Source organism: Apium graveolens, chromosome 3 (assembly GCF_009905375.1).
Source record: "Apium graveolens cultivar Ventura chromosome 3, ASM990537v1, whole genome shotgun sequence".
In the NCBI taxonomy this organism is placed as follows: domain Eukaryota; kingdom Viridiplantae; phylum Streptophyta; class Magnoliopsida; order Apiales; family Apiaceae; genus Apium; species Apium graveolens.
The window spans coordinates 187924277-187946332 of NC_133649.1; the positions used below are offsets into that span (position 1 = coordinate 187924277).

Sequence of the window (22056 nt, forward strand, 5' to 3'; positions counted from 1 at the left end):
AATCAAAAATAAAGAAATTAAATAAACTCTTGCTTTGAAAAATCATATACTACACAAAGCAAATTTATAACGCAGAAATTTTCACTCACTCTAGCGTACAATCATTGAATATATTTTCATTTGACTTAAATATTATACCAAATCCACAAATAATATTACATAAAATGTCGGTCGTAACAATGTGAGACAACAGAATCTGAAAGAGTTAGATGCTACAAAAGAAAAGGATTATTCTGATAATCTCTGGAATGCTCATTGGAAAGATAATACATATCTTATTTCCAGAACACAACTTGTTGCACATCTAGAAACAGCAGAACAAAAGATTACAAATCTTGATATGCTGAATCATCTAAAAGTATCAACTTTAGTTGTCAGATCCTTACACACAGCTCATGAAGCAACTACTACTCAAATCAATCAGATTAAAGAATTTTTGATTGCTTAAAAGCTGACTACTCATCAGGAAATTGAGAAACAAATTTCACCAATAGTTGTCAGACAAAGTACAATTAAAGCCAGTCAAGCTAGATTGGAAGCTAAATAAGATAAAATGTTTGCTCAACTTACAGAAGCACATAATTCAATGGAGCTGATTCTTTCTCTACAGCTTGGTGATGATGCAAAAAGGGGGAGAATATTATTAAATCTAAATGCAAACAGTTGTCATTCACAAGTACTGATACTGTAAATTCTGATGGAGGTAATAAGGGGGGACAGAAAGATAGCAAAAGGAGAAAATGAAAGAAGAATTGAAGATTTGACTGTGACTACAAAAATGCAAAAATCTTCACAAGTCACAATTGTTGCTGATGAAGACCAAGGTATTCTGGAGATAGAAGATGGTGTTGAAGCAAGTCAATTTATTCAATCTCTGAAAGTCAACTCTGTTCTACAAGGATCCAAAGATTCAATTATTTGATTCTGAGGAGAGTAGAAGAATATGTGCAAAAGAAAATTCAAGAGTTGATCTTGAACAGCTAAGGAAAATGGAGGAAGACTTCAAGAATTCCATGAAGACAGGAAATGCTGATATTGCTGTTATTTCTCAAGTACTTTATGAAGATGATCCTTTTAACAGACCAACCAGAGGTGTAGTTATAAGGGAAATTAATCAAAAAGAAGATTTCAGATCACAAATTACAGTAACTGCTTACTTGAAGCTTAAAGGAAAAGAGAAGATATGAGAGAAGTCAAAGATTTCAAAGTCTAAAGCCAAAGCTGTTGAAAAGAAGAAGAAGGAAGATTATGGAAGCATTCTGAGCTGAGGAAGTGGAATTAACCTCTGACATTGCTCAAGTTAAAGAAGCAGTTCAGGATGAAGAGTAAAGTCTGATATTCACTGAAGCAAGATTGAATATGCATACTTGATTCCTGAATTTAGATAGTTTTGACATCATCAATTGGAACTTCTCTCTGAGGGATAAAGCTAAGGACTGGTTACATTCTGAACCAGCTGGGTCTATCACTACTTGGCAAGACCTTGCGCAAAAGTTTCTGGTGAAGTTTTATCTAATGGCGAAGACTGCGGCTATGAGGAGTGCTCTTACTCAGTTTGCGCAGCAACCTACAGAATCTATGTGCGAAGCTTGGGAGCGTTACAAGAAGATGTTGAGAAAGTGTCCACATCATGGAATGCCTGATTGGATTGCTGGTTTCTATAATGGTTTGGGGGCCCAATCTCGGCCCATGCTCGATGCAGCAACTGGAGGCGCCTTGTGGGCCAAAAGCTATACTGAGGCTTATAATCTTATTGAGACTATGGCTGCAAATGAGCATCAAAACCCAACTCAAAGGATGATGCCTGGTAAGGTAGCAGGTATTCTAGAAGTCGATGCAGCTACAGCTATTGCAGCGCAGCTACAGCTATTGCAGCGGAGCTCCAAGCGCTGTCTATGAAGGTCGATTCTCTAGCTACCTATGGAGTCAATCAGATAGCTATGGTCTGTGAGCTTTGTGCAGGTTCTCATGCTACGGATCAGTGTTCTCTTGTTAATGAATCTGTTCAGTATGTGAACAATTATCCGCGACAATAGCAGCCTGTGCCAGCTACTTATCATCCTAACAACAGAAATCATCCAAATTTCAGCTGGAGTAATAATCAAAATGCTATTCAACAACCATATCAGCAAGGCGTAAGTAAACAGTTCAATCCACCGGGATTCCAGCAACCACAACATTATGCTCAAAGGCAATCACATCCTCAACAAGGAAGTGCAGCTCCACCCTCTAGTGCTGATTTTGAGGAACTTAAGCTGTTGTGCAAAAGTCAGGCAATTTCTATCAAGACCTTGGAAAATCAAATCGGTCAAATAGCCAATATAGTGCTCAATCGTCAACCTGGCACACTTCCCAGTGACACTGAAGTACCAGGCAGAAAGGAAGCTAAAGAGCAAGTCAAGGCTATTACTTTAAGGTCTGGAAAAGTTGTTGATGCTGAAAAAGTAAAATAAGAAGCTGAAGTTGGAGATGAAGAAGCTAAGGAAAAGGAGAAAGTAGCGGAACCAAGGAAGACTACTGTTGAACACACTCTGCCTGAGGGTAATACAGGGGAGAAACAGCTCTATCCTCCACCACATTTCCCTAAGAGATTGCAACAACAAAAGCTGGATAAGCAGTTCGGTAAGTTTTTGGAGGTGTTCAAGAAACTTCACATCAATATACCTTTCGCTGAGGCTCTGGAGCAAATGCCTAGTTGTGCGAGATTTATGAAGTGTATTCTTTCACGAAAGGTGAAACTGGATGACCTTGAGACCGTTGCTCTAACGGAAGAATGCAGTGTTGTGCTGCAGCAAAAGTTACCTGCAAAGCTTAAAGATCCAGGTAGCTTCACCATTCCTTGCACCATTGGCAAGTTGTCTTTTGAAAAGTGCCTTTGTGATTTGGGAGCAAGCATCAATCTGATGCCGTTGTCAATCTTTAAAAAGTTGAATTTGCCTGATCCAAAGCCCACCTACATGTCTCTACAATTGGCTGATCATTCTATTACTTACCCAAGAGGCATAGTGGAGGATGTGCTAGTAAAGGTGGATAAACTCTTCTTTCCTGCAGACTTTGTTATTTTGGATTTCGAGGAAGATAAGAAGATTCCCATAATCTTGGGGAGACCTTTCTTGGCTATCGGCCGTACCTTGATAGATGTGCAGAAAGGAGAACTTACTATGCGGGTGCAGGATCAGGATGTGACATTCAATATATTCAAAACAATGAAATTCCCTACAGAAGATGAGGAGTGCTTAAAAGTGGATTTGATTGATTCTGCGGTTACTTCAAAACTCGATCATATGCTAATGTCTGATGCATTAGAGAAGGCCTTAGTGGGGGATTTCGACAGAGATGATGAGGATGGCAATGAGCAACTACAATATCTTAATGCTTCTCCCTGGAGGTGAAAGTTAGACATGCTGTTTGAATCTCTTGGTACTTCTGACCTCAAAAATGCCGAAGGAAAGCTCAAACCATCGATTGAGGAAGCACCTACCTTGGAGCTTAAGCCATTTCCTGAACACTTGACGTATGCTTTTTTAGGTGATGCATCTACTTTACCTGTTATTATTGCATCTGACCTTTCAGGTAGTGAGGAGGACAAGCTCTTAAGGATTTTGAGAGAATTTAAATCGGCTATCGGATGGACTATAGCAGAGATCAAAGGGATCAACCCTTCATATTGCATGCATAAGATTCTGCTAGTAGAGGGTAGTAAGCTGACTATTGAGCAACAGCGCAGACTTAATCTTATCATGAAAGAAGTGGTGAAGAAAGAAATTCTGAAGTGGCTGGATGTAGGAATCATTTATCCTATTTTTGACAGTTCTTGGGTGAGCCCCGTGCAATGTGTACCTAAGAAAGGAGGTATCACTGTGGTAGCAAATGAGAAGAACGAGCTCATCCCCACTCAAACAGTCATAGGATGGAGAGTATGCATGGATTACATAAAATTGAACAAGGCCACAAGGAAGGATCACTTCCCGCTTCCGTTTATTGATCAGATGCTTGACAGGTTGGCCGGTCATGAGTATTATTATCTTCTGGATGGCTATTCAGGGTATAATCAGATTTGTATTGCACCAGAGGATCAAGAAAAGACTACCTCACTTGTCCATTTGGCACGTTTGCTTTTTGTAGAGTTTCGTTTGGGCTATGTGGCACACCGACCACTTTTCAGAGATGTATGATGGCTATATTCTCTGACATGATTGAAAATAATGTCGAGGTGTTCATGGAAGACTTCTCCGTCTTTGGACATTTGTAAGATTAATGTTTGAATAATCTTCGTGCAGTACTCAAAAGGTGTGTAGAAACTAATTTGGTGCTCAATTGGGAAAAATGTCATTTTATGGTGCGTGAAGGCATTATTCTTGGGCAAAAGGTCTATAGAAAGGGTCTTGAGGTGGACAAAGCCAAGGTGGGAGTCATTGAAAATCTTCCACCGCCTATTTCTGTGAATGGAATCCGTAGTTTTCTTGGTCATGCGGGTTTTTATCGGCGTTTCATCAAGGACTTTTCGACGATATCTAAGCCGTTGTGCAACTTGCTTGAGAATGACGTGCCTTTCAAATTTGATGATGACTGTTTAACGACATTCAATACTCTTAAGAAGAGTTTGATAACTGCACCAGTGATTACAACACCTGATTGGACAGAGCCTTTTGAGATGATGTATGATGCAAGTGATTATGTGGTGGGTGCAGTTCTTGGGCAGCGCAAGAATAATCTCTTTCATGTGGTCTACTATGCTAGCAAGACTTTAAATGGGGCCCAAATGAACTACACCACTACTGAGAAAGAGCTCTTGGCTATAGTTTTTGGTTTCGAAAAATTTCGATCTTATTTGCTTGGGATAAAAGTGACAATATTCACTGATCATGCGGCCATTCGCTATTTGGTTTCCAGGAAGGATTCAAAGCCGAGACTCATTCGTTGGGTGCTCTTACTATAGGAATTTGAGTTAGAGATCAAGGATCGAAAAGGTACTGAGAATCAAGTAGCTGACCATCTTTCTAGATTGGAGAATCCCGAGTCTACTTCACATGATAAGACATTGATCAACGAATCTTTTCCGGATGAGCAGTTGTTCGCAGTTCAGGAGGAAGAGACATGGTTCGTAGATATTGTGAATTATCTTGTCAGCAATATAATGCCTCCTAATTTGAACACAGCTCAAAAGAAGAAGTTTCTGCATGAGGTGAAGTGGTATATGTGGGATGAACCATATTTGTTTAGACAGGGAGCTGACCAGATCATCAGGAGATGTATCCCGTTCTGTGAGACGGAGGGGATATTACGAGACTGCCACTCCATAGATTATGGTGGACACTATGGTGGTGAAAAGACAGCAGCTCGTATTCTGCAAGCAGGTTTTTTCTGGCCTACTTTGTTTAAGGATGCTCATCAGTTCGGTTTAAGGTGTGATCGTTGCCAAAGAGTGGGAAATCTTACGAGAAAGGATGAGATGCCGTTAAATGTGATGCTTGAAGTCGAGGTCTTTGATGTTTGGGGAATCAATTTCATGGGGCCTTTTGTCTCATCCTGTAATAATCAGTACATCTTGCTGGCAGTCGATTATGTCTCAAAATGGGTAGAAGTCAAGGCTCTACCTATAAATGATGCAAAGGCAGTGTTGAATTTTTTTTTCATAAGCAGATTTTCACACGGTTTGGAACGCCACGAGTAATCATAAGTGATGAAGGGTCGCATTTCTGCAACTGTAAGTTTACTTCTATGATGCAGCGCTACAATGTGAATTATCGAGTTGCTACTGCCTATCATCCGCAAACAAATGGTCAAGCGGAAGTGTCTAACAGAGAGATCAAACGCATTTTAGAAAAGGTTATTTGTCTGTCAAGGAAGGATTGGTCTTTAAAGCTCGATGTTGTCGTTTGGGCTTACAGAACAGCATACAAGACTCCACTTGGGATGTCCCCGTTTCAACTTGTGTATGGTAAGGGATGTCATTTACCTGCGGAGCTTGAGCATAAGGCCTATTGGGCATTGAAGAATTTGAACCTGGATCTAGATGCAGCTGGAAAGAAGCGAATGCTTCAGCTTAATGAACTTGACGAATTTCGACTCCAAGTGTATGAGAACAATAAAATGTACAAGGAAAAGGTGAAAAGGTGGCACGACAGGAAGCTACATCCTAAGTTATTCGTGCCGGGGCAGTAAGTTCTTTTATTCAACTCTCGTCTCCGACTTTTTCCTGGGAAGTTGAAATCAAGGTGGTCGGGACCTTTTATTGTCAAAACTGTGTTTCCACATGGAGCGGTGGATATTTTTGAGAATGATCCGGACCAAGCATTCAAGGTTAATGGTCAGCATTTGAAGCACTACTATGGGGACATGGCAAACCGGGAAGTGGTTAGTGCCGTTTTATTGTCAACTTGAGTAAGGTACGCAACGTCAAGCTAATGATGAAAAAGAAGCGCTTCGTGGGAGGCAACCCATGATTTGTTGTTACAGGAACCCTTAGAAGTTAGTAACCTATCCAAAACCACAAAAAAATCATAAAAACTGGGTCAAAATTTTTTTTTTCCAGAAGCCTCCTGAGCGCCCGCTCAGCTCTGCTGAGCGACCGCTCAGGGGCCGACAGGGAGAAATTTTTTTTAGTCCAATAAAAATCCAAAAAAAATCTGAAAAATAAAAAAACAAAATAACAGCCCATTACCCACGATTTATTTTCCCATTATCCCATGTTTTTAACCCTCAAACCCACTCCTAATCAAATTTTACCCTAATCCCTATCCTATATATACATACACTTATTCCATATACTCCCCATACACTTTTAAACCTTAAACTCTCTCCCAAACCCAAACACACAAATCTTAAACACTTTTACTCAGTTTTGATGGCACCCAAGAGATCCAGGACTATCGATAGCAGCAGCACTGTCCCTACTGCTGATTCATCGAGGGGTACTGCTGCGAGGCCTCGTTTGAATGATAGGGCTGCTGAGGAGGAGTATATTAGGCTTCTGGGTAAGCCGATTTTGAAGGAGAGGGGGTTCTTACCATCGGGGAGGGTTGGTAAGTTGTTGCCTATGATTGCTGAGAAGGGTTGGATTGCTTTTTGTGAATCTCCTGAAGCAGTGCCGATGAGCATGGTTCGCGAGTTCTATGCGAACGCGAAGGCTGAAAAGAATGGGTATTCTGTGGTTCGGGGGATGACGGTTGATTATCACCCTGCGGCGATCCGCCGAGTTATTGGGCAGAGACAGAGAAAGCCCACGGAGGAGAATTGGAACGAGAAGACTGCTGAGGATTTTGACTTGGATTTGATTTGTGCTACTCTCTGTAGGCCGGGCACAGTTTGGACCTTCAAGACTAGGACTAACGAAGCATTCATGGGAAATGTATGTGCAACGATTATAAGAATAAAGAGGTAAGTAACTTGCCAACAATTATAAGCATAAGAAATTAGTAACTTGCCAACAATTTTAAGCATAAGAAATTAGTAACTTGCCAACAATTTTAAGCATAAGAAATTAGTAACTTGCCTTCCAAAAGTTCTAAGATTATTCGATCTTGACGACACGAGTCTTCCCCTTTACTTCGGAACCTACACATTATATTAATCTCATTACTATTCACCATTTATCGACTTATAAGCCTATAAACTTCTAAACTAACCTTTACCCCTATTATAATTACGATTAAACAAATATATGATTACACATAACTTAATCGCATACAATTCAAGTAATCCATATAGTCACATAATCACATAACGGAAAGGCATATACCACTAGTTATTTATATTATAATATCATCTAAACACCTAACATAAGCATGGAACACATAATAACTATCATTGACCTTAACTTAACCCTAAATATGATGTGCAACACTCGGACTCTTCACTTCTAAGTCCCAAACACAACAAATACCACTAAAGCTTCCTAATGCCACTCGAAAGGGTGCTCTCAGGTTTCTTGGTGGAAATGGGGTGTCTCCACCTTGGGCCTTCACTTTAAATCACTTCCTACAGGTTTTTAGGACTCTAAAATAACTTCTAAAGTTGGTGAGACTCAAAGGCCTCACTCCTAAAGGTTTACAAAAGTCAAGACTCTCATCGAAGTCCCCTGCGAGCAATAGTTTGCACATTCTATACTCTTTAGCCGATATCTCAACTTCTACGCAGGAAATTCTAACAAAATCAATTCCCATTGATTCTTAAGACCTATACCTAACTCTCAGACTAGGTTTCAGGCCAATGCGTCACTTAGACCTCTCTAGGCGTCTTCCCAAAGTTGGCACTTGACCAGCCTCCCTCAAATTCACTATGCCCTATTTTCACTCACATAAAACTCACTTATCTCATTAAATTCTTTATTCTAAAGGTTTCTTAAGCTTATCTAATTTAAGTCAATTCCCCATGAAAGTCTAGCCTAAGGCATGATTATAATCGACCAAAGTTCAAGTTTACGCAATTCTGCCCTATTCTGAGTTGCTCTCAGTTATGGGGGTGTGCACCTACCTAAATGCAAGTTTCTTGTTGAACTAAGGCTACTGGAATCAAGTATAACTCAATTCCTAACTCCAGTAAACTTGGGCCTATCAAGGCCTCACCAAAACTCACCTAAAACAGCCTATACTTAGGGTGAAAAATTCTGCTACAAAGTTCCTAGTGTACCTCCTTCCACCTTAACTCCCAAATCAACACCAAAACCAACATGCAAGCCCACAAATCTATCCTATATTGTACACAACCCTTCTAACTATCATTATATGGAAAAATACGAGCATAAACTTAGCCATAATAGTCATTTAACGAGGCGAAAACAAAAAACAAAGAGCATAGCAGATCAGATTTTCAATATGAACTTCTAAGCAAATTTTCGAACCAAAAACACAAGGTAACAACTTGATGGCTACAAGATTTAATAATAAATCATTAAGGCACATAACATACTAGCATTTTAAAGCAAAAACCGTAGCATGCATTGCACAAAAACTCAAATTCAAGCCACATAATACATGTGTTCGAAATATCACTTATCCTACGACATGCAAACATTAACTTAAACTTTTTATGTAAAAATCGTAGCATGCAAGGATAGAAACTTTGTAAAAATACATTTTAAAAGATCATAGGTCCTTTAAAAGTCATATGCAAAGCTTCTTTCTTTTTGAAATCAAATAAAACCAACACACAAAACACAAAAACCCATTCGGCTCCTTGGAGTCATTGCCGAATGCTTGAGGCCAAGATAATGGCTTGAAAGTAGAAGCATAACACTTCATCAAGACCATCTCTCGCTCAAGTATTATAAGCCATATTTAGTTAAACTCTAGATTCACAAGAATCAAAGTTAAACCTTTGGCTTAAAATACATGCAACGAAGAAAACTCACCTTAAATGTTGATATAAAACCAAGTGAAATTGTCCTTTGCTTAGAGGGGTTGAAAGATGCAAGAAGATGAAGAAATTAAAAAGAAAAAAATGAGAGGGGAGGGGGTTGAAGGCGCGGTCGAGAGAGAGGGAAAGAGAGGGAAGAGAGTGAATTGATGTTGGTGGAAAAGAAATGATGTCAGTGGAGTGTATAAATTTGTTTTTGTCTCACTAAAATGGTAGTGGAGTTTGAACTTACTCTTTTGTCCTTCATCCACTAATAGCCAACTGTTGCATGCAAGGTTTTATTGGTCTTTTACTTGGTCAAAAGGAGTTAGTGGGGAGTGAAAGGACAGTCCTACACTTGGTCGCTATTTGAATGGAAATTGCATGCAAGGGTATGCTTGTAATTTAATAACTAATAAAAGTATAATTTAAAAGAATAATTTTAGTAATTAAAATACAAATCCATAAATCACCAAATAAATACCATAAATATTATTAGATCTTAGAAATTTATTAAAATTGTTTTAAAAAAATTTTGAACAAAATTTTATATTAAAATATTTTTTCACACATTATTATACTAACAAATAAATCATGAAAATTACACTTAACACATTATAAATTACATAAATAATTGCATATAAATTGATTATATTCCACAATACTAAAATAAAAATTTATCGCCTAATCACAAATATTCAAATATTACTAAATCGCGAGAAATCTTTATTATTAACTAATCGCGTAGCGAAAATCTTACTCGCGTACGGAATTTACACGCTTAAAATATTCCGACAACACTCGCAATGCCAAACGACAAAATTGTACACTATATATAACGAATTTGCATAATCATCCTTATAACACAGAATATTTAGAAATATATATATCGCACTTATAAAAATAACTCCAATATTTACCAGTTGTCACATCATCTCCCCCTTATAGGATTCTATCCTCGGAATCTAGGAGAATAATTGAGGATATCGATTTTGAATTTCAGATTCTAATTCTCACATTGCTTCTTCGACTTTAGGATTCCTCCATAATACTTTCACCAAACTTACTGATTTATTTCTAAGAATTTTCTCTTGTCGATCCAGTATCTGCACAAGTTTCCCTTCATACGATAAATCAGCCTGAATCTCCACTGGTTCCATCTCTATCACATGATTGGCTTCTGGATTATACTTCTTCAATAACATGAAATACATTATGCACGTGCTGATATTGTGGCGGTAAGGCTAACTCAAAAGCAACTTTCCCTACTTGGTTTAAGATTTCAAAAGGTCCAATGTATCTTGGCGCTAACTTCCCTTTCTTACTGAATCGGGTCAAACCCTTCCATGGTGATACTTTTAATAACACAACTTCCCCAATTTCAAATTTCACATCTTTTCGGGCGGGGTCGGCGTACTTCCTTTATCTATCCAGAGCATCAATTAGTCTCTTCTTGATCACGGTGACACTATCCTTCATTTACTGAATCAATTCAGGTCCATAAATCTTTCCTTCTCCAACTTCATCCCAACTTGTCGGTGTTCTACACTTTCATCCATATAACGCTTCGTATGGTGGCATACCAATACTGGAATAGTAGTTATTGTTATATGAGAATTCTACGAGTGGTAGATGATCGTCCCAACTTCCCTAAAAGTCAATTACACATCTTCGCAACATATATTCAATGGTTTGGATTGTTCGTTCGCTTTGGCCATCGGTTTGTGGATGATATGTCGTACTCATGTCTAATTTCATCCCAATGTTTTCTTGAAATTGCCTCCAGAATCTCGAGTTAAATCACGGCTCTCGATCCGAAACTATTGATATAGGTACCCATGGCGTAACACGATTTTGCGTACATACATATGAACTAGTCTGTGTAATGAAGACTTCTCATTGATTGGAAGAAAATGAGCCGATTTTGTAAGGCGGACAACTATCACCCAAATTGTGTCGTGTCCAGAACGTGTTCGCGGTAAACCCACTACAAAATCCATGGCAATATTTTCCCACTTCCATTATGGAATCTTCAATGGTTGAATCAAACCACTTGGTTTCTGATGTTCTGCTTTCACTCTTTGGCACGTGTCGCATTTTGAAATCCACTCCACAATCTCCCTTTTCATGTTCGGCCACCAAAAACTCTTTTTCAAATCATGGTACATTTTGGTACTTCCCGGGTGAATCAAAAATCTTGAGTTGTGTGCTTCTTTCAAAATATCATTCTTCAATTCAGTCACATTTGGGATCCAAATTCTTGTTGAAAATCTCAACACACCTTGTTCGTGTTTTTGGTACATATCTCTTCTCCTGTTAACTGATTATTCTCTTGAGTCATTACTTCATCTTGGCATTTCTTTATAATTTCTAGTAGTGTCGGTTGAAAAGTAATGGCATAACACATTTCATCCGCTCTTCCATGATCACAAAGCTCTAATTACAATTTTTCAACTTCATCAAATAATTCCATTGGCATTGTTATCATGTTTAACATTTCCTTCCTACTCAAAGTGTCTGCTACTACCTTGGCCTTTCCCGGATGATACTATATCGAACAATCGTAGTCTTTGATCAATTCCAACCATCGCCGTTGTCTCATATTCATCTCCTTCTGAATAAAGAGGTACTTCAGACTCTTATGGTTTATGTATATCTCACACATTTCCCCATATAAGTAGTGTATCCATAGCTTCAAGGAAAACACTATCGCAGCTAACTCTAAATCACGAGTCGGGCACTTCTCTTCATGTGGTTTAAGTTATCTCAAAGCATATGCTATCACTTTCCCATATTGCATCAATACGCATCCAAGTCCTTTGTAAGAGGTATCACTGTATATCACAAAATCTCCCTTGTCGTCTGGTAATGCTAAAACCAGAGTAGTTACCGATCTTTGCTTTAACTCTTGAAAACTATTTTTGCACTTCTCCGTCCATTCAAAATTTTCATTCTTCCTTGTCAATTTGGTGAGTTGTACGGCAATCTTCGAAAAATCCTTTACAAATCTCCTGTAATATCCCGCTAGTCCCATAAAACTTCTCACTTCCGTTGGTATCTTCGATCTCTCCCAATTCATTACCGCTTCGATCTTTTCAGGATCTACTCTAATTCCTTCTCTTCCAACAATGTGTCCTAGAAATCTTAATTCAACTAACCAAAACTCGCACTTCGAGAACTTGGCATATAATCTCTCCTTTCACAGCACTTCGAAGACAATTCTTAGATGTTCTGTGTGATCAGCTTGCGTAGTTGAATATACCAGAATATCATCAATGAAAACTATGACAAACTTTTCCAAATACTCCTTGAATACTCGATTCATTATATCCATGAAAGCAGCTGGTGCATTCGTCAACCCAAAAGCCATAACGAGAAATTCGTAATGTCCATATCTAGTTCAAAAAGCTGTTTTCTGTATGTCTTCAGACTTAATCTTTAATTGGTGGTATCCCGATCACAGATCAATCTTTAAAAAACAAGAGGCTCCCTTGAGTTAGTCAAATAGATCATCAATTCTAGGCACAAGGTATCTATTCTTAATCGTCAACTTGTTCAATTCTCGATAATCTATACAAAGTCGCATGCTTCCATCCTTCTTCTTCACAAACAACACTGGCGCACCCCACGGTGAAATACTTGGTCTTATAAATCCCTTTTCTAGTAATTCTTGTATTTGCTTCGCTAATTGCTTCATCTCCGTTGGTGCCATCCTATATGGAGCTTTCGAAATGGGTTCGGTGTCGGGTGCAAGATCTATTGTAAACTCAATTTGTCTGTCCGGGGGTAAGCCAGGAAGTTCTTCAGGAAAAATGTCCAGAAAATCTCTCACCACTGGAATATCTTCCGGATTTGAAACTTATCTACCTTTATCAACTATATATGCCAAATACGCCTCACATCCTTTTGGAATCAACTTCTTTGTTTGCATCGAGGTGAGAAATATCTGAGTTTGCTTTTAGCCCTTGAACGTTACTTTCTTACCTTAAGGTGTACTTAATAATACTCTTTTATCCTTACAGTCTATATGAGCACTGAAACTTGTCAACCAATCCATTCCTAAGATCACGTCGAATTCTCCTAATTGGAAAGGAATAAGGTTCGCAGGAAAAATGTGTCTAGCTATCTCTATTGTATAATGAGGGCAAATACGATTTATAGATACTCTATCTTGATTAGCTAAGATAATGGATAAGGGTTCATGCATCAATTGGGTTTCACAATTCAACTTATCAACAAAATATTTTGAAATGAATGATCTGGTGGCTCCCAAATCAATCAATACTTTAGCACTAGCAGCATTCACAGAAAGCGTACCTGACACCATATCGGTACTTTGAATTGCATCATTCACGTTCATGTTGAAAGTTCTTGCTTGAGCTGGATAAGTCAAAGGTGGGCGATTTGAAGATAATGCTATCTGAGGTTGATTGAGAGATATTGGGAATGATGGGGTTGGCATTGGAGTTACTTGATTCACAGGGTACGGTACTCTAGTCAGTTGCATCAATTGGTTAATACCCACTCCTTTTCATTCTCGTTAGACATGTCCTGGTTTCCCACACTTATAACACGTGATGTTGGCCTTCCGATTCTTATATTCATGAGCATAATGGCCCTTCGTATGACACTTGAAACAAACTATATTCGCCTTATTGCAGATTCCCGTATGTCGCCTATTATAAATCTTAAATTCCGGAACTGATCCTTGCTAGGGTTTCTGTCCACTGGTTGATTGAGATCTTGTTTCTTGTGAATTATTCCCAAATTCTTTCTTCTTAAAGTTTTCGGGTCCACTATGAGGTTTAAACCTTTAATTAGCTCTCTGATTCTGGCCCTTGTAACTTGAGCCTTCTTCTCATGTTTCAATTATTTTCTTCTTGTTTCCTTTCTCCTTTTAATTTTGCTCACTCTCACCTTCAATTACCATTGGCTTCTAAACTACTTCAGCATAGGTGGTCAACTCAAAAGCTGCCACACGACTCCTTAACCAAGGCTTCAATCCCTGTTGGAACCTTTTTGCCCTTTTCCCTTCAGAATCAACATACTCTCCCATAAACCTAGAAAGTTCAGTAAACTTCTTCTCATATTCACCGACTGTCATGTTTCTTGCTATAACTCAAAGAATTTCATCTTCATTTGTGTTTGCCTATAACGAGGAAAATACTTAACCAAGAACATTCTCTTAAACCTATCCCAAGTAATAACTTCAGAAGCTTCTAAAGCTTTTGCCGACTCCCACCAATAGTTTGATTCACCTTTAAGAAAGTAAGTGGCATACTCCACCTTCTGATTATCTCCAACATTTGTTAAGGTAAAGGCCTTTTCTATTTCCTTAAGCCAAACATGAGCTTCTACCGGGTCTTGTGTTCCTTTGAATTCTGGGGGTTTTACAGATTGAAATATTTTGAAAGTAGTGACACCTTATGGGGGTGGTTGAGGGGGTTGCATATGTTGAAGAAGTAGTTGTTGTTGGGCTATGGTAGAAGTTTATTGGCGTACCAACTCCACAAGTTGTGCTATATCAGGGTTTTGGTTTTCTCCGTCATTTTTTTGGTTATTTGTAGGTCTTTCTCGGGCTCTTCTAGGTGCCATTTTCTAAAATAAGAGTTATACAGTTTGGGTGATACAGAATTAGGGTATTATTTTGCAGTCATCATGGTATACAGTTTTCAAACAATAAAGGTGATGCATGGTGATAAGCAAGAAATTTTAAAGAAGCAATTATAGGAATCAAAGAAAGTGCATAACTGGATTTAACATGGTTCAAGTTGAAAGGTATGAATCACAAGGTATAAATACGATTACGGATCCGAATTAAAACAGTACGAGAGTCTAGAAATGGAAACAAATGACATGGTAAATAAAAGGAACAGCCTAATCCAAGCAACTAAAGGTCAAGTCTCCTAAAGCTCGTCCTAAGCCTCCTCCTCAGACTCCTCCTCAGGTTCCTCCTCGGACTCCCCCTCACGGGTTCTCGCAATGTCGGGGGTAGTGTCCTCATGTAGCATCTTGACCACACTCCCAAGCTCATCCTCAAATCTTGATGTGGCCACCTGGATCAATGACTCAAGCCTCGAAATGGTTTTCCCCTTAGGTCCATCACCCATCACTTGCTTACTGGAATAGAGCTCCTCAAGATGTTCCATCAGCCTGATATACTTTCCTTTGGAGAAAGTCAAGATGCATTCTTAAGTCAGCACAGACAGAAAAAGGAATTGCGACGCTCGGCGGAATCGAAGATGATGAATGCGCACGTTTCTGTCTAGCAATATATACAAAGGTCAGATACGATTTATTCGAATGTCGCGTATTAGCACTCCCGATAATAATAATATATATACTCATACTTCCTATGGTCCTAATTGGGCTGTCCAGGGAATCTAAACCTAGGCTCTGATACCAAAAACTGTCACACCCCAACACACACGCTCTAAGTAAAAGAGAACCATAAATATTACAAACTTATAAGTCCAAAGGACGATAATGATCTATTACACCCCACCCAAAATAGCAACAATCCCAAGATCTTACAAGTTCAAAGTTTGGAACAGCCCTCCTAACTAATACCACGATTACATACTGGCGGATTCCGCCTAAACTATATATATTCTACATGCACCCTCAAATGGTCTTCACCCTGCCTACCGGTTGACGTACGGGCGGTCTTCTTGGTATGAACCATGATTTCCTAGCTGTAGAACAGGGTTAAACATAAGAGAATGAGCTAGAACGCTCAACAAGTACTAAATATTCTACTAAGCAAGACATTATCTCAAAATCACAAGTTCATAAATCAAGGGGGAATATGGATACTTGTGAGAATGACAATAAGAAACATGAAATTAGTAACTTGCCAACAATTTTAAGCATAAGAAATTAGTAACTTGCCTTCCAAAAGTTCTAAGATTATTCGATCTTGACGGCACGAGTCTTCCCCTTCGCTTCAGAACCTAAAAATTATATTAATCTCATTACTATTCACCCTTTATCGACTTATAAGCCTATAAGCTTCTAGACTAACCTTTACCCCTATTATAATTATGATTACACAAACATATGATTACACATAACTTAATCGCATACAATTCAAGTAATCCACATAGTCACATAATCACATAACGACATGGCAAATACTACTAGTTATTTATACTATAATATCATCTAAACACCTAAGAACATAAGCAAGTAACACATAGAAACTATTATTGACCTTAACTTAACCCTAAAGATGATTTGCAACACTCAGACTCTTCACTTCTAAGTCCCAAACATAACAAATACCACTAAAGCTTCCTAATGCCACTCGAAAGGGTGCTCTCGGGTTTCTTGGTGGAAATAGGGTGTCTCCACCTTGGGCCTTCACTTCAAATAACTTCCTACAAGTTGTTAGGACTCGAAAATAACTTCTAAAGTTTGTGAGACTCAAAGGCCTCACTCCTAAAGGTTTACAAAAGTCAAGACTCTCACTGAAGTCCCCTGCGAGCAACAATTTGCATGTCCTGTGCTCTTTAGCCGATATCTCAACTTTTACTCGGGGCATTCTACCAAAACCAATTTACATGAATTCTTAAGACCTAAACCTAACTCTCAGAATTGGTTTCAGGCCAAGGACTCACCTAGGCCTCTCTAGGCTTCTGCCCAAAGTTGACACTTGACCAGCCTCCCTCAAATTCACTCTGCCCTGTTTTCACTCATATAAAACTCACTTATCTCATTCAATTTTTTATACTAAAGGTTTTTTAAGATTCCTAAGGATGCATTATACTTATTTAAGTCAAGTCCCCATGAAGTTCTAGCCTAAGGCATTATTATATCGACCAAAGTTCAAGCTTACGCAATTCTGACCTATTCTGAGTTGCTCTCGGTTATGGGGGTGTGCACCTACCTAAATGCAAGTTTCTTGTTGAACTAAGGATACTAGACTCAAGTATAACTCATGTCCTAACTCCAGTAAATTTGGGTCTAGAAAGGCCTCACCAAAACTCAACTAAAACAGCCTATACTTAGGGTAAAAAATTCTGCTACAAAGTGCCTAGTGTACCTCCTTCCACCTTAACTCCCAAATCAACACCAAAACCAATATGCAAGCCCACAAATCTATCCTAAATTGTACAAAACCCTACTAACTATCATTCGATGGAAAAATACGAGCATAAACTTAGCCATAATAGTCATTTACCGAGGCAAAAACAAAGAACATAGCATAGCAGATTTTACATGTGAACTTCTAAGCAAATTTTGGAACCAAAAATACAAGGTAACAACTTGATGGCTACAAGATTTAATCATAACTCATTAAGGCACATAACATACTAGCATTTTAAAGCAAAAACCGTAGCATGCATTGCACAAAAATTCAAATTCAAGTCACATAACACATATGTTTGAAATATCACTTATACTACAATATGCAAGCATTAACTTCAACTTTTTGTGTATAAATCATAGGATGCAAGGATAGAAACTTTGTAAAAACGTATTTTAAAAGATCATAGGTTCTTTAAAAGTCACATGCAAAGCTTCTTTCTTTTTGAAATCAAATAAGACTAACACACAAAACACAAAAACCTTTCGGCTCCTTGGAGTCATTGTCGAATGCATGAGGCCAAGATCATGTCTAATCTATTGCTCAAGTATTATAAGCCACATTTAGTTCAACTCTAGATTCACAAGAATCAAAGTTAAACCCTTGGCTTTAACTACATGCAACTAAGAAAACTCACCTTAAATGATGATATAGAACCAAGTGAAATTGTCCTTTACTTAGAGGGGTTGAAAGATGCAAGAAGATGAAGAAAGGAAAATGAAAAAAATGAGAGGGGAGGGGGTTGAAGGCGCGTCCGAGAGAGAGGGAAAGAGAGGTAAGAGAGTGAAGTGATGTTGGTGGAAAAGAAATGATGTGAGTGGAGTGTATAAATTTGTTTTTGTCTCACTGAAATGGTAGTGGAGTTTGAACTTACTCTTTTGTCCTTCATCCACTCATATCCAACTATTGCATGCAAGGTTTTATTGGTCTTTTGCTTGGTCAAAAGGAGTTAGTGGGGAGTGAAAGGACAGTCCCACCCTTGGTCTCTATTTGAGTGGAAATTGCATGCAAGGGTATGCTTGTAATTCAATAACTAATAAAAGTATAGTTTAAAAGAATGATTTTTAGTAATTAAAATATAAATCCATAAATCACCAAATAAATACCATAAATACTATGAGATTTTAGAAATTTAATAAAATTATTTTAAAAAAAATTTTGAACAAAATTTTATATTAAAATAAATTTTTACATATTATTATACTAACAAATAAATCATGCAAATTACACTTAACACATTATAAATTACATAAATAATTGCATGTAAATTGATTATATTCCACAATACTAAAATAAAAATTTATCTCCTAATCGCAACAATTCATCTCAGTCTGGCATCTCGAGATATCGTCATCTTTTATTCTAACAATTCACTGACATACTGCTCCAGCAATTGCTAGAAGATTGATAACCAACACCATTCTATTTCATTCTTTATCCAACATCTTGTCCTGATCAATTCGAGCGATCCACATTTATAATTAAAATATACAATTTTAATCGTCTAAACGATAATTACTCGACGAACTGTGTCAAACATCCTATTGTCTACCCATACGATAGCCCACACATAAAGAAAACAGTCAAAGACAAGACTCATGACCCATGTACGCATGTAATTAACATAGCATGTAAACAAATAACTCACGTATCACATAATTCATATCACATATGACTCAGTTTATCAAAAAGTTCAACTCGGTACGATTAAAACTGAAATCGGGTCAAAAATATGATTTTTCGCTCAAAAATCAACTCGGAATGATTTATAAAATAAGCGACCTTTCGAAACAAAAGAATTTGGGTCTTGAAAGTATTTTTAATGAAAGCAGAATATTTTTCTGAGTCTATACGCGTTCGTTTCTTATTAAACGGACGAACTGTTTATTTATTATGAACAAAATAAGAATTATATAGGAATAAATCAATTAATAATAACATTAATTGATTTATCAATAACAAAATATAATTTTTAAAAGCTTAAAAACAATTTTTAGAATTTATTTGAAATAATTATAAATACTTTAAATTTTATTTAACTATTTATGAATAAAATCAATTGATTACTGATCAAATCAATTAATTAAATCCATAAATAATTAACTAAAATAAATTATAAATAATTAAATCAAATTAGATTTTTGAAGAATAATAAATGAAATAAGTTTTGGAATTAAAGTAATTAACTAAATGACTTTTAGAATTTATAATTAATAATTAAATAATTTTGAAATTAAAAGAAATGAATTTTAGGAAATAAAAATGAATTTGGATTTTTTTTAAAAATAATTTCAGAAACGGTTTTTGCAGAAACAGAGTTGGGGTAATATGGATCAACAGGCGGGGGTTTGGGGGGAGGAAGCCGGATACCGGCCGGAACTCGACCAGAATCTGGGTTCAACCCCGGAAATCGGCGAGCTCGAGGTCTTCCGGCGAGCCTCGCAGGTTGGCAAAAATGGACGGTTCAAACCGTTCTTTGCCCCAAAAACACTCGTTACAACCTCTGAAACTTAGAGCAATCAACAACAAGTGCAAACAATCCGGATTTCGTCGATCCCGTCCAAATTCAAAAAATCCGGTGAACAAAGTCCGGCCAACAGTCGAATCGCCTTAATTCTAAACCAAACTTCATGATTTTTATATCAAAATGATGTTCAGAAGGAGTACAATCTATTTATATGATCCTAATCAACCACAACAATCCGTATAACTCAAGAAATCGAAAATAAAAAATAAAAAATCCAAGAACTCGGGTTCATCGATTTAGAATAGCAAAAATTACAAAAAAAAAATAAATAGCATCCTCGGATCATCTTAATGCTTATTCTAACTAAATCATTCAACAATCCATAGAAATCAAACCCCCAATTCTTGACCAAGAACCCTAAAAACGAAATTACAATTTACTAATCTGTGATTGTTTTTTATGACTGAAACAGGTAGAATATTAAAATCCAATCATTTTGATTACTCATACTTACAATTTGGAGTTCAGAATCACTTCCAAAATTGAGATTTATTTCCTTGGCTCAAGAACACCCCCACCTTCTTGTTCTTCAAATTTCTTTTTAATTTTTCTGAATTTTAATGAATTTAATGAGTAAAATAAAAATAATACAGCTATTTATATTAAACCTAAAATTATATCCATAAAATTAATTAAGGGTGTTTTTATCCCCTAATTAAAATAATTAAGCCCCAAAATAATAATTACGGAGAATAATTTTAAAAATAGTAAAATATAAAATTTGTATCAAAATTCCCCAAAAATTAAGAATAATGCAAAAATGCAAAAATGTTGGGTATTTGAAATACGAATGATTTTATAAAAATAACAACATGAATTTTGTGCGCTTTGATGTCCCGGTGGGGTCCCGATCCGTTATTTTTGAAACACGGGAACGATTCCTAAATTAACAGAAAATCCTGAAAACACATAGAATGTATTTAAATACACATAAAACGAGATAAAACGAGTATTTCGATAAAGACGCAAATACACACGCGTCCAAATTACGGATCGATTCATATAAATACATCTTAAACACGTAACGATTATCCCATTGAATCATATCATATACGAAAATAGATTACTTAGCCGCTGAGTAACTATTAAAATGATACAATTTAATACCAAATTTGGATAATTATCAAAACCGAGCTTCTTATAAAACACCCTATGAGAAAATAATGTAAAATATCCCGTCTCTCGAGAATACGGGGTTTGTTGATCTATCCAAACGTTTATCGCATCGAAAATTGTACAGCAGGACGCGTACGGGTCAAACCCTAATCCGGATCGAAAAAGGTAAAACACGGAAAATGTCCGGAACAACCAGATTAGGTTAGGAAGGAGTTTTCGGAAGAGTTTCGGGTTGTAAAAATGTAAAAACAGTTGAGGTTGGACGATTTCCAGTTTTATAAAATAGTTTTCTAATTATTCAGAAAATAATTAATAAATCCATAAATCATTATAAATTCATATAATAGTCCAAAAATTACCAGAAAAATATCATAATTATCTATATTCTATCATGGACATATTACAAATTAAAATACTAAAATTATATCACTTATAAACTTCCAAAACATCAACTCTAATTATCATATAATTTACTAAAATCACATAAACAATTTCAAATAATAATAATAATATCTGCAAATATGGGATATTACAATCTACCCCTTCTAAGGATTCCGTCCTCGGAATCGGCAGAAGAAAGCACTAAGGATTTTCTTGTCAACTTTCCCATTTGCATCCGCAACCTTTCTCGGAATCTCAAATAAAACTTAGATTCCTTGTATAACATAATGATCGCGGGAGCTTCACTTTGCACTACTGTTCCATCCACATCCTTTGACCAATTATTCAATAGAATCACTTTTACTGATCGAGAGAAAGAAGAATAGAAAGAAAGGTAGAGAGAAAGAAAAAGAAAGAGAGATAAAGTTAAATAGAGAGAAATAAAGAAACAGAATGACTTCGCTATATGCCACTGAAATTTTAATCGCATTGCAATCTACTGATGCTATTGATAATACCATCACATAATCCTGCTTTGACTTGACCAGGATAACTCAGCTTAACTTGATTGGCATACCTTCGAATATTTGAGATAATAAAATCATGG

General features: G+C 37.0%; 1 protein-coding gene and 1 non-coding gene across 2 annotated transcripts in view; both read right to left on the minus strand.

Moving 5' to 3' along the window:
• Nucleotides 1-22056, minus strand: part of LOC141714751 (uncharacterized) — a 166648-nt gene that overhangs the window by 137962 nt on the left and 6630 nt on the right. The gene's annotated exons all lie outside the window — the stretch shown is intronic.
• LOC141715582 (small nucleolar RNA R71) lies at nt 1531-1637 on the minus strand. The gene has a single exon (XR_012572339.1). It is a non-coding gene; the product is annotated as a small nucleolar RNA R71 (small nucleolar RNA).